General features: G+C 37.9%; 1 long non-coding RNA gene across 1 annotated transcript; it reads right to left on the bottom strand.

Moving 5' to 3' along the window:
• Nucleotides 1-337: 337 nt before the first annotated feature.
• On the bottom strand, nucleotides 338-11,563 carry LOC125008378. Its single transcript, XR_007112882.1, has 2 exons — nucleotides 11,501-11,563; nucleotides 338-1,405 (listed from the first exon to the last, which is right to left on the bottom strand). It is a non-coding gene; the product is annotated as an uncharacterized LOC125008378 (long non-coding RNA).
• Nucleotides 11,564-13,617: the final 2,054 nt, after the last annotated feature.

Here is a 13,617-nt window from a genome sequence, read left to right as displayed (position 1 = left end):
GCATATTTAATGTCTTAGGGTCAAAAAGATTAGCTGGCAGAGGCTAGTTTGCTATCTGACTTTTAGTCTGCACACGGATATCTGGACTTACTGTAAATGCCACTTTGTCATGTCACTCAAAAGTGATGGAGAAAATCATGAGAATGACATTATTTTGTATGCTAAGCTTGTATTGTAGTTGTTGCTTTTATTTTGTTTTGTTTTTTATGTTTCAGTGTTTGGAAGAGTAAAGAAAGAACAACATGACGGCGAGACAGCAAGAGAGAGATGAAAGAGCCAGAGTCACTGATTAAAATAACCAAGCAATGTTTTATACTAGATTTACTACAAGCTCCTGTTAACGTGCATCAAAATAACTCTGTTTATTTTCCTTATTCATCATCAAATTAGTTATTATAGATATTTTACGGTTGAATTTAATATGTTGTGTGTGACTGCAATGAGGAGAACGGAGAGATGACAGAGATTGTACAAGAGCAGCCAAAACAAGAAAATGAAACAAGTAATTTTACAAGCATTTCACAGATGTTATGCGTGTCCAGAAGCACAGACAATGTCACAGGCTCATATCATTGAACATTAATTAAAACACTTTCCTGGTTAACCATAAATGCTATTTGTTAAAATACAAGGGGAAGATCAGGGCAGTTGTTTGGAGGTGAGCCTCCAAACAACTGCACACATTACATAATTCAAATGCTGTAACAATAGATTCGAGATTGGAGCTCAGTGCAATTGGGAAGTCCCCTAGCTGCAAGGCCTTTATCAATATAACTAAGGGACTGTTCACCTGAGTTTGGAGGAAGATTGCAGACCAGCAAGACGAATGAAGGGAAAGGGATAGAGCAGAATGCTGACAGTCCTGTTCAAATAGCATGTTATTAAAAATGTTTGTTTTTGTTGTATTAATTGATTTGGTGTATTAATTGCAAGGAACTGTATACCACACTGAGTACCCCTAAATTCTCATCACAGTATTACCCCTAGTTATAAAGCACACCAATTAAATGTTTTTTCACACATCTCCCATTTTTGCGTAGTCCTGGAAAATAAATACATCTCATGCAAATTGTTGACTTTTTAACTGTTCATCCCCAATCGTCTCCAGATGCTTTACAGAAGTCCCAGCTTGAAACCCACAGAGCAAGCCCTAAGGCAATGATGGTAAGGAAAAACTCATTTTGACATGAAGAACCTTCGGACGCAGTTGGTATGAGGGCAATAACTGGTTATTCCCTGAAGAGGGGAGTAAGCAGAGAGCAGGCAGGGAGAGCTGACTGAGGATCCAAAGCTGAGGCAGATAGGGTCCAGGGATCTCGGAGAAGAGAGCTCAGTCTTTGAGGGAATTTGCTGAGGTTGGAGATCACTGAAGCAGTGCTGAAGAAGCCAAGGGCAGCTCGGAGCACTGCAGGGTAAGAGAATGGATCAGATAGAAGAAGAGGGCATGACATGAGTAGGTATTCTAATGTAACAGTCTTGCTCTAAATCCCCCTTCATGTGCATGACTGTTATTTTAAAATGCAATTGTTTTCACTAGTGTACCTATACGAATGCAAGAAGATAAAGCATTTAACCAGGACATATACACGATGTATGGGAAGTCCCCTAGCTTCAAGGCCTTTATCAATATAACTAAGGGACCGTTCACTGTCACCTGAGCCAGCCATAGGCTTTCTCAAAAAGTAAAACTTTTAAACCTAACCCTTAAAGTAGAGAGGGTGTCTGCCTACAAACCCCAACTTTTGAAAAAAAATAAGAACTACAAGTAGACCTGCACTTTGAGGTGATGGTAGGATGTTGCTTGGTCATTAACTTGGTCACCAACTTATGTGGACATGGAAGAGTTGTCAGTGACCTAAACAAATTGGCAGCAGCTTTTCACCGAATTTTAGTGATAAAATGGAGGATGATTCTGGGGTAAAGGCTCACTAAATTGATTTTCCCGTATACACTATGTTCTCATCATTATTGTTTTGTTAGTGAAGAAGCTCTTCAGTGGAATTCCACTTTCTTGCCAACTTTTATTTTTCAGAGAAGCAGTAGAGAGTTAGCTGAGTGTTATAGAAAGAAAGGTTCCACTCCTACTAGCATGATGACCAGGATTTAACGCCAATTCCCTCTACTGTATTAGAACAGAGCATTAAAGTAATAAAAATCTTCATTGTCTTTAGCATTTTATTTGGAAATTTGACCTTTGCATTTTACCCCTGACTTGCAGCAGCAACGTGCAGTACTCACAGAGTAGTTTCCTAACTCAAAAGCACTTAAGTCATGGATTTTGAAAGGTAAGAAATCTACTGTAACAGAACATTTCCCAAAAAGACTGCTAAAGGTTTGTGTCTGGTGTCACACACAAATTTTTATGAACTACAATACAACATTTATGTTTAAAAAAAAATAAAAAATAGGAAAAAAGGGGACATAAGCAGCTAAAAAAATATATAAAGATGGCAGCCACATTTCAGGGAAACTGTGAATGGAAAGGATAGCCACAAAATAAATTATCACAAAAAATAAATTCCAGATCTGTTCTGTTTCTTGTTTCCTATTTGAACCATACAGGCCCCATTCAGACCTTGAAATAACATCTGTCTTGGAGAATGTGATCACAAGTGATCAGTGTAAAGCACAGGTGTGAACCCCTCACACTTGAGGGGTCTGATCTCTGACCACATTAAAAGGTGGTCCGGGTCACATTTGTCCACATTCCTTTGTTAGTGTGAACATATAATGCATCCCGAGTCAAATTAAAGACCTACTCAACAGGGAGCTCTTCCACCAGTGGAGATTTGCCTCATTCCACCCTTAAAAAAAGAAAAGGAAACACAAAAGAAAAAAATAACTGATGTCTGTTTATTAGTAATGAGAGCCTATTTTGAAAAACAAACAATATATATGTCCTTGTAGCCGTTATCTAAGTAAATGATGATAAATCTAATCTAGAATTAACAAATTAAATCACTGAATCTGAGTACACTGTGTAATTCTGTCATGAATGAATGTATCAGCATGTGGTTAATTATTGATGTGGTCATGTTGATGTATAGTTCAGTATTTCTGGAGTTCAGTGCATTTCTTCAGTCCCGTGTCTTTATTTGCCAGAGATTACACTGAAAAAACTTTGAGGTCTAGTAATATATCAAGAAAACGGTCATAAAATCTACATTGTATTATCAAGTTTCAGTGACAATTTAATTAAATTGTGAATTGACAGAGACGGAGTGAGAGAGAGACAGAGAAAGACCGAACCCCAGGTTCAAATGTGAATGGTATCTATAAGTGAGGGTTATGATCAGCATGCAGGCTTACTGTGTGTTTGTAGAGGGAACCAAATATAGATCCAGGTGTATAGCAGGGGGCTTAAATGCTTTACAGCTGAGAGAGATGAAGCAAGGACACCCGCTATATATTGTATAAAATTGTGTTGCAGATTAAACTTTTTCATAGGTGGCTGTATAGACTTGTTTGACAGCACTGTCATCAGTGTTGTGTCAATTAATGCATGACAAATTGTTCAGTTACATCAAAACTCGTTTAGAGCTCTTAAAGTATTAGAGATTGAAACATTTGCACACTTGGTCACTTCCCTGTTTCTACTCTTGATTGTCCTTGCTCCTTTAAAGGTTGGGGTATTTCAGAAACCTTTCCTTGAACTAGATGGGATCAAGCTCTCCCCAAAAGTGCACACTTTGAAGGTTAAGTTGCTAATACACACACATGCCCACCCATTCATCTGTTCCTTTTTTTCTTCTCTTTTTGACACTTATTGGTTGTAAGATGGTCTTGAAAATGTTGAATTAATGCATTATGATTTTACTCCATGATTACTCTATGATTTTACCATTTCTGAAATGTTTTGAGGCTCTTGTTTGCATCAAGTTATGATTTCATGGGAAAAATGCATCCTTGGTGACAATGTTGTGATTGCGCAGTTTGAGTCTTTTTATAAAGACTGTTTTACTTTAGCACTATTCCAGATGTCATCAGAATTCATTTGCTTCTTTTTATGTACATTTTTTTTTATTATTTTTTTATTTCATATTTTCTGTGGTGATGTGAGCATCTATCACCCATACCAATAAAGCCTTAGACCAGGCATTTAAGTGAACCTTGTGTTGGGATCTTCGTTAAATTATTTCAAAGGTGAAGACTAACCAAAAACCTAATAAAGGTATTTTCTTTTAAATAAATAAATAAATAACCCCCACCCCCCATCTCTCTCACACACACACCTGGTGTGTGGATACAAATAAAATAAAATAGAAAAAATCACACTAATAAAAAAAATTAAATGTTAAAAAAGAAAGTTATGTTGCGCATAAAACTCTTGTCAATTATATTTTACTTGATAATTGCAACAGCATGTGTTGTATTCATTTTTGCAAAACTTGCTCTGTAAATAGTTCATTTGCTATCGTGTACCGGTTAAAGCTCCGTACATTTCAATAAAACCTGACCCACTTCTGGTTTGAATCCCACCCACGTCCGGTTTAGACTCCACCCACTCCGAGTACAGATACAGATACAGATAATTCGTATGGTTAACAGATACAGATACAGATAATGCTGGATTCGCTCATACCTAATATTTTACTTGATACTGGTGAGTGAATTATACTTGATATTACAGCAGTAAAATGTACTTACTTAGTGTGAGTGCAAACAGTTACAAGGATTTTATTAAATAAATCTTACAAGTTATTTTTTTCAGTGTATGGCGTTTATGGAAACTTCCATGTCTAACTAATGTCAGGGCAGAGATTAAATGTCAAGCAGTAGATTCATTAGTGACAGCAGCTGTTATCATATTTTATGCCATACAGAGAGTGAAACTGAGACTGGATCTGAAGAGCTGGCGAGACACATATTTGTTAATGCCAGGACTGAACACAGGCTCTAAAAGCTGGCTATTTGCAACCAGAGAGCCCAGGTCGGATGTTAATGCAAGGTCTGAACATGGCCTGAATCACTTTGCTTCCACTAACTAATTTCACTAACTCAGAGATAGCTTTGCATTACATGGTTTCGAGCTGTTCAGAGTAGAAAATTAGTACAGGTCAGAAATTTTCAGTGTGATGCAAGTTTGATCTGCAAATTTGAAGAGTGGTAGTAAGAGAACCCTTAATTACAAAGCTATTATTAAAGTCAAACCCTTCATATGATGTTATGTAGGATGCTAAAGAAACTACTTTTTATACCATTTAAAAAAGCCATATTCGCGTTACAAGTCTGAATATGTTCCCTTGTGGAGGGTTGTTATTATGGGCACTCAAACTCCCTGAAGTATGGACTATATAACACATCTGAAGGTGCCCTGTGACAATATGGTAGCAGAGGCCAGTACGTTACAAGGAAACATGGACATACAAGGTAACTGTAGATTGCAGACGCAAATTAGTACACTCAATTTGGGATCTTTGTAGATCCAGCCCTAACTATCATACATTCAGGCACACAAACGCAGACGCGTGTGACACAATTCAAACACAAACGTTAAAGTAAAGCTCTCACCACAGTTTGAGACACAACATTTGTTAAGATCTGATGGGATCCTAAAGATTCAATACATTAAATCTCAAATCAAGTTTTATAAACTTCTCTATAGACGTCTTTGTGTAAGTGATCCAAGATCCTGTGTGCTAGGAGTTCCGTCATATTCCAGCTCGCAGATAACTTGTCATTTTATTGATTTACACATTTTCAGTGAAAGTTCAATTGTCTAAACTTAAGTCACATAATATTCAGTAATTGTATATGATGGTATTTGTCCAGAAAATATTAGATATTAATGAGCTATGGCGTGTGTAGCCATAGAAATATCTAGATTAGTCGAGCTATTTTAAATTAATGAAAAACTGATGTATCCACATTATACAGTATTCAACTTCATAAATAAGATCAAAACCTGACATTTTGAGGAGCTATTTTTTTTCTCTGATCTCTAAACAGATTTATGCACATACTTAATACAGATTGGCAATATCAATATCAGTAGAAAGTATGAAATTTTTTCCCCATAATTGGATGTGAATTCCCAAAATTTAAAGCTAAGAGTCTGATCGTGAAGCCCAAGCTGGTTATTTGTCTATGATTTCAATGTTTGTCATAGTTAAAAAATAACTGTGGCATAGACAGTAAAGTTCATATACTCAAGAAGTAATTCAAGAGGATTCTGGGTCTAGTGTTTATTATTATAGTGTTATTAGCATATGCAACTAATTCTGTTCTTGTCCCTCCAGCGTGATTGATAACAGCAAGCACAGAGCCGGCCCCTTTTTTTTTCCACATGGAGGACTGTACTAACTACCAGTTTTCATATGTAAACGTCAGCAAGGATGGATTTTTAATCCAGAACATGCAGGGTTGTGGATCAAAGTGGAGGGAGGTTCCAGCATCAATCATGTCAGAGAGTTGGAGGAGAACAGGCGTGATGAATGACCAGGCCGGCCATCACCTCTTAGGAGAGAGGAGCCTGTCTCTTACACTGTACACTGCAGCACATGCAAGCAGGCACCACACACGTTCATCCCTCGTACTATGAAATGACTGCCATGAAGCATGGATGCTCATACTACTCATACTACTAACAGAATTTAATTGTAACAAAAGAAAAAGGATTCACAAATGTTTTATAGGAAAGGAAGTAATCTCAGTGTGCTTGTTTGACTTTAATTATATGTGCAGTGATTTCTGGTAATAAAACATAAAATATAATATGCAGTCAGTAAATATAATGTTCACAAGATCATTCTGTAGTTGTGTAATGGAGTTAATTTTAATTGGTTTTATACTCTTTGAGTTAATGACATTCCTACATGGTAAATAAGGAAGGAGAACATTGGGAAAGATACTGTATGTTCTCATTCTGTCCATTTAGCCATCAAAGGAGTTCACTGAAACAAAAGATTCTTTGGACCTGTAAATGTTACATCAATCATGTTTGTAAAAATTGGCAAGAAATAACTATTCCAATGTGTTTAATTAAAATATCACCTATTATTTAATGTGTAACTGTGATTAAATGTAATGTAGTATTTCACAGGTTACGGAACGAAATTCATTCATGCAACAATTTGATAAAATTCAAGGTGATCTACTTAGTGTTATTTTAAGTTTATGTGAGCATTTTCATGCAACATGCATTGACAATTTATGGTTAAATGTAAGCGTTTATTCTACGTGTGGATATTTCCCAGTAGACTCTGCAAGGTTTTGTGTGCACATAGTTGCAGGATTTTCTCTGGCGTGCGCCATTCCCAGCTTCAACATACACATACTCTTTTAGTATGAATTCTATGCAGTGATTATGTGATCTTGATCTGTTTCAAAGCAAGAGTTTGTTACTAACCAGTGTCCTGTTCTGAGACTGAACTATGTGATCACTTTAAAGAGAATTTTCTTTTCTGAAAATGTGGAGAGTACATAAAGTATATTAAATACGACCAAGAATTTACATGAAAATTAAAGCAAAGCCTCATCTGTTCACCTGAACACAATGCACATTGTAACAGTGCACGTGTGAACACAAGCACATGACAGTGATTAGTTCGTACTGCAGTGACTAATTTTGGCTTTGTAGATGTCCAGCATTTATCTCCACACTAAAGAGCTGAACATATGGATACACTTCAATATCACTTAAAAAATAAAAAAACAACAACATTGTGCTATGAATACTGTCATCAGGTCATCAGTTCATTCATTGTTTGTGTAATTGTATACAATCCACCATACATTGTTGATGTTTACAGTGTGTCACAGTATGTCAGCCTCCCAATACGCAGTATAGAAATGTCATAAAGGGTAAGAACACTTAAATAGACTGTTGAACTCAATCACACCACTACATCCAACATATTTTATACTCTTACCATTGTACTTGCAGAGTACACAATTTTGTACACAATATGTCACTGGACTGATGTAGCCTTAAAATTGCTGTCCTTAGAGACATTGTATTTGATCAGGTTCAACTGATTAAGAGTCAAACGATGATAAAGCCTGCACAGTGTAGTACTATATTCATTCGTCAATGATAAGCACTCAGTTCTCAACATTTTCCTCATGTTTGCGTCAATATTATTGTCAAACTAGAAAACTGGAAGAACTCTTTTTCTAGTATTTTTCTCCTTAGAAACATTTGCTTCAAGGTGCTCTCATCACGACTTGAGAAACTTGTTTTGCCAAGAACCTCTTCAGCCCAACACTCAACAAGCCCCACCTCAACAAACATTATTTCTACAAACTGGCCCCCAATGACTGAATGAGTCTTTTATAACACTATAATATAGGGGGTCATTATTAATGAGATGGCAGCAGTTTTAAGTACTCAAGGTCTTTTCAACACCTTAAAGCTGAGGCTCAGTATTGACATGTAAAGAGTAGCTGATACAACAATCTAAACTGAAGATCTCTAATCTTCCACCAGGGCTGGATGTGGCTCACTAGGTTGTTGAGCAAGACAGTCACAGAGTGCGTGGCACTGGTTTGTGAATGTGTTCGTGCTTGTGTATATCTATATAAAAAAAAACAAGACCACAATCCCAGAGTCAGTTCCCAAAGCCTTCGACAACAATAATTTCAACACAGAAAACAAAAAAGAACAAACTCCCAATGAAGCTGATGAAATGACTAAGTGATAGAAATGACTTCCAACACACCAACAACTCGCTGTAGGCACAAATAAAGACTCAGATCTCAACATAGCTAGATAAAAATGAAACGGTGACAACAACATATTGCATACAACACACATCCTGTCCTCGGTCCCAATACTCATTCCCATAAGTTCAGAACTGTTCAAAATAACAACCTCTACATTTAAACAATAAAAGAAAATTGTTCAAATTTCAAAACAAAATCCAATAAAATTGTGTGAATTGGAGATCTCTGAATGTCCTTTTAAATTTGAGCCAGTCCAGACCAGACACCAAAAAACTATGGCAGGGAGTTCAGTCATCACAGCTTAGAAGTCTATTCTCCAGTCCAGAATACAGAGTTCCTTAATGAATCATGTAATCATTCACACTGGTTTGAGTTAATAACGCACCAACAAAAAAATCCTCCAGGATGACAAAGTGACTAGGTCACTTTGACATCACATGTCTACCACGTCCTGAGGAAAATCCATCCACAGAAAGCTCTAAGTTCCAAAAAGAGGCTTGTTCGTGAGCCCAGACTAGCTGGCTCAAGTCCTAACCTCTGTTTTAGTCAGCCCACCATGTCACCCTGCTTTAAAACCTGAGCTCTTCTCCAAGTCCAGAAAATCCACAGACACCAGTCTAAATGACTATCACCCTGTATTTCTTGGTCCCATAATGATGAAATGCTTTGAATGACTGCTCAAGGTTCATTTTACATCTGTTCTGCCCCCTTCACTCAACACCCGTTCAGTTATCCTACCACTCAAATCGCTCCACTGAGGAAGCCATAACCACTGCACACCATTTGAGGCTGGAACGTCTTAAGAAAAATGATGTGCTTGTATGGATGCTGGTTGTTAAAACAATTCACAGTTTGTATTGTATCGCAAATTTCGCATTTTACGTTGCACAGCTGAATGACAAGGAAAAAGGAAAAAATGTTAATTGTTCATATATCATAAAGATGTCCAGGGTTTGTTGTAGGTCTGAGACAACTTACAAGGATGCTGAAACAAATGTGGGTATAGGAGCATTACACACATGTAAGGCTTATGCCACGTCTCCAGGTCAGAAGGTCACTGGCTTTATATGGTAGCAGATGGCCGGTGGTTTACGTTTAATTAATGTCAGCAAGAGAGTGAGAGGGAGCGTAAAGTGAGGCAGGCAGATATATAGAGAGCGACCTGGCATGCTATCCCACCGATCGATCTGGAACTGACACATCATATACAAAGGACATTATCATCTCCCAATCTGCCCAGAATGCATATTCAGTCTCCACAAGATTAGCTACATTTTCCCCATAAAACAACCGCACAAAAAAACTTGCACGTGAACACATTTATATGCTAATGCCTTACCTCTACTAATGTACTGGCACTGTCTGCAGCAGTGCAGCATTGTCACAAATACTGTGCACAAAAATTATATTTTCGAGAGAAAGAGATGTGTGTAGACTGCCAGCACGGAGTGTGCCAATAAACAGTAGGAGGCAGCTATTACAATCAGGGCCTTACATTTAACACATGGTAATTTAGGTGCAATGAAAAGCAGTGGTGTAGTGAATAACTCTGCAAGAATATTATAATACAATCATACCCCCGCAATGAAGGAAGAGGAAGGGCAGCTCCACCTATTATCACCTACTCGCACAGTGTTTAGCAAATGAGGGAAAAGAAATGCTGTCTCTCACTGATCACACTGACCAGTTTAAATATACATTCCAGATTTAATTGTAAATAAAGAATTCTCTTTTTATTTGACATCTGATTTAATGCTCAAGTCAAAACTACAAAATTGTGAAACCAGACACTTGGACAGATTTATAGTTAACATTTAATTTTACTGTGCCTCAATTTCCAAGCGACCTGCATCTTCTTTTTCCTGGCATAGCTCAGCTTCCAGTTTCTAGGTTTCTGCTACTGCCTTATATTTTAGCCCCAGATTTCTTGATAGCATATCAAGCCTTTGTGTTAATTTAGCAAATTGTCTGTTCCCATGCTACCAAATCGAACATATGCTTTAACTTGATTTCTTTAGGTCAGTCATCAAGCAATTACGGCATGAAATTGTAGCAGACTGGTGTATGTCTGTAAGGGATGGGGGAGGGGACAGGCTAATGGAGCAATGTAATAGACAGATGGAGAGATGGACAGATAGAGACTGATGAATAGGGTGACAGGTTACATCTCCGCTCGACTCATTTTCTTCCCTTGTTCACGCGTAAGACACAAAACAAATGGTTCCAGATTGTGGCATAGTCATCTACACAGCGCATACACCGATCAGTCATAACATTATGACCACCTTCCTAATATTGTGTAGGTTTCCCTTGTGCCTACAAACAGTTGTGAGTAATCAGAGAATGAACATGGACCTCCTGAAGGTGTCCTGTGGTATCTGAAAACAGAATGTTGTTACAATGTTGGGTCTTATGTGTTGAGGGGAGGGGTCTCTGTGGATCATCCCACAGATACTTGATCAGTTTGTGATCTAGTGAATTTTGAGGCCAGGTCAACACCTTGTTCTGTTCTGTCTGGTCTAGGTGGGTGGTACATGGTACATATATAACACCCACATGAATCAGTGCGTTTACGTGCACGTGAAAAAAATGAATTATTGCCTTAATCGGACTATAACAGGAGAACTCAAGTAAATGTAAACACGTTACTCCGATTAAAATCGCAGTTCTCATTATCCGATTGAGACACCCAGATAATGTGATTGAATCGGAGTTTTCATTGGATAATGCGTGTGCACGACCGCTGCGCTGGCGTGTGACCCCGGAATAAAAACGTCCAAGAAAGACGATCGCAGAAGAAGAAGAAGAGCCGTCTGAGGAATAGCGAGGATCTTACCTGCATCAGAAGTAGCGCAAAACATTACGTACGAGATTAAAAAATGTAGTATTATCCGTCTGGTTGTTGTTTGAAATGCCGGTCTGCCGCATGACCGACTCTAGTTTATTATATCACGTAATAGGCCAGCCGGAAGTCGGGCCGAATTAACATGGTATTAACCCGCTGAAAAGACACGTATCGCCACCTAGTGTGGAAGAGGAGAACAGTTATTCGATTTTCTTGCGCTGCATATAAACTGGGACAAGGACTGTAGTGAGAAAGTCGAATTTTGAGCATAACTCGATTAAGCTCTGCATGTAAACGCACTGAATGATAGGTCCAAAAAATTCTCAGATTCCAAAGATGGCCAATGTTCTTGACTTCTGTCTGTGGTTTCTATGTTGTGATAGATTGAAGTATACATAATGGAAATGTGTGAATGTTATATCGCAGATAGTTTTGGAGCGCTGCAGTAGAATTTCGGCATCAACTAGAATTTTGACTTGATGTTCCTTGTGCTGAATCACGCATTGTGAAAGGAATTTACCAGATGAAGGGTTACGCTGTTAGGAATTATGTCACCACCAAATCAGAATGTGTGTGTGTGTGTGTGTGTGTGTGTGTGTGTGTGTGTGTATGTATATACACACATACATACATACATACATGATGATGATGGGGCAATTTGCATTTGTAGAGATGCCAAATGAGCGTGATGTTTGTGTGAATAGATGAAAATAGAACTACCAAGAATGCATCCATAGTGACTCAGAGAAGGAAAGACAAATAATTGAAAAGTTTAATAACTACATAGCAAGAATGATGGAGAGCAAGCTTTTGTATGTGTGTGTGTGTGGGGGGGAGCATGCAGCCAGTGACAGAGCCACTTCAGAACATTGTTACACAATACACGCATCACTTGCTGTTAGTGTGGTCACAGCTAAACAGCTAAACTATGATTGTATATCAATTAATGTCAAACACTGCCAAAACAGAAAGTCCAAACATTGGTTGTTATTTTAAAATTCAGTTGGCAGATGATGGAAATGTTTCCTGACAGCCTGCAACATGCACAAACAGACTGACAGACAGACGGTCTCATGGGTAGATGAACAAATAGGCAGACAGAAGAACAGCTAAACAGATGTAAGCTGATCTTTTCTCATCCCCAGGCAATGGACAGATTGGTCTCTATGGATACAGGATTAAATCAGCATAAGACCATCCTGTAGTCAGGGCATGCATACGCACGTACATGCGTGTGTGTCTTAGAATGTTTGTGTATGTGTATCCACGAAGATTTGTGTATGTCACCCTGAAAGCACATCATAGCCTGTGTACTCAGGACCAACAAAGGCTGATTAGAATCATTTTGATGTTTAACCACATTAATCATCATCTTCTGATTTTAAATGTGTTCTGACTATGAAACTTTATAGCCACGTTAAAGGCCGACAATATCAATATCTTTGACTGAAAATGAATGTGACAAACATTCAAAAAATAAGAAATGAAGGAGTCCAACACACCACTGTAATTGCACAAAATGCACCTTAATGAAAAAAAGCAATTCAGTTAAACTGAGAAACAACTGTTTTGCACTTGTAAGTTGGTAAAGGATCAACTTTTGAGGTGTCCACACATTTTTATTTATTTATTTATTTTTTTTGTAGCAGTAAAGTCTAACCGGCACCCCCTCTCCGCTTCTGTGTGAGATCTTGTTTTTTCTATTCAACTATGTGTTCACTCAGGGGGGAATTGTTGGTTTTCACTATGTAATATTGTAAGACTCTGACTAAGCTATAAGGTGTTAAGAAATTACTTTGAAATTATGCTACGTAAATTAAATAGGACCATTACAGCAGACAACATGGCATGTCAATGAAATGCACACACAAAACAATATGTTTTATGCAAGGTTTATTGTCAGGTGTGTGTTGCTGGTGTTGTGTTGGTGTGTATAGAGAGGAGTTTTGAGGAAGTTGTGTGTGTCTTTTTCAGGTTGCCAGTGCATCATAATTATACTGGCAACACTACTAAACTGGTTAGTGTGTTGAATGCCAACACGGATCTAACCAAGCTGACAAGCAAGCATGGCATTAGGATTGTGCTGGGATTCTTGCTCAGCAGAGGGC

This window comes from Mugil cephalus, chromosome 5 (assembly GCF_022458985.1).
Source record: "Mugil cephalus isolate CIBA_MC_2020 chromosome 5, CIBA_Mcephalus_1.1, whole genome shotgun sequence".
NCBI classification, from domain to species: Eukaryota; Metazoa; Chordata; class Actinopteri; order Mugiliformes; family Mugilidae; genus Mugil; species Mugil cephalus.
This window is presented reverse-complemented; position numbering and strand designations above follow the sequence as displayed.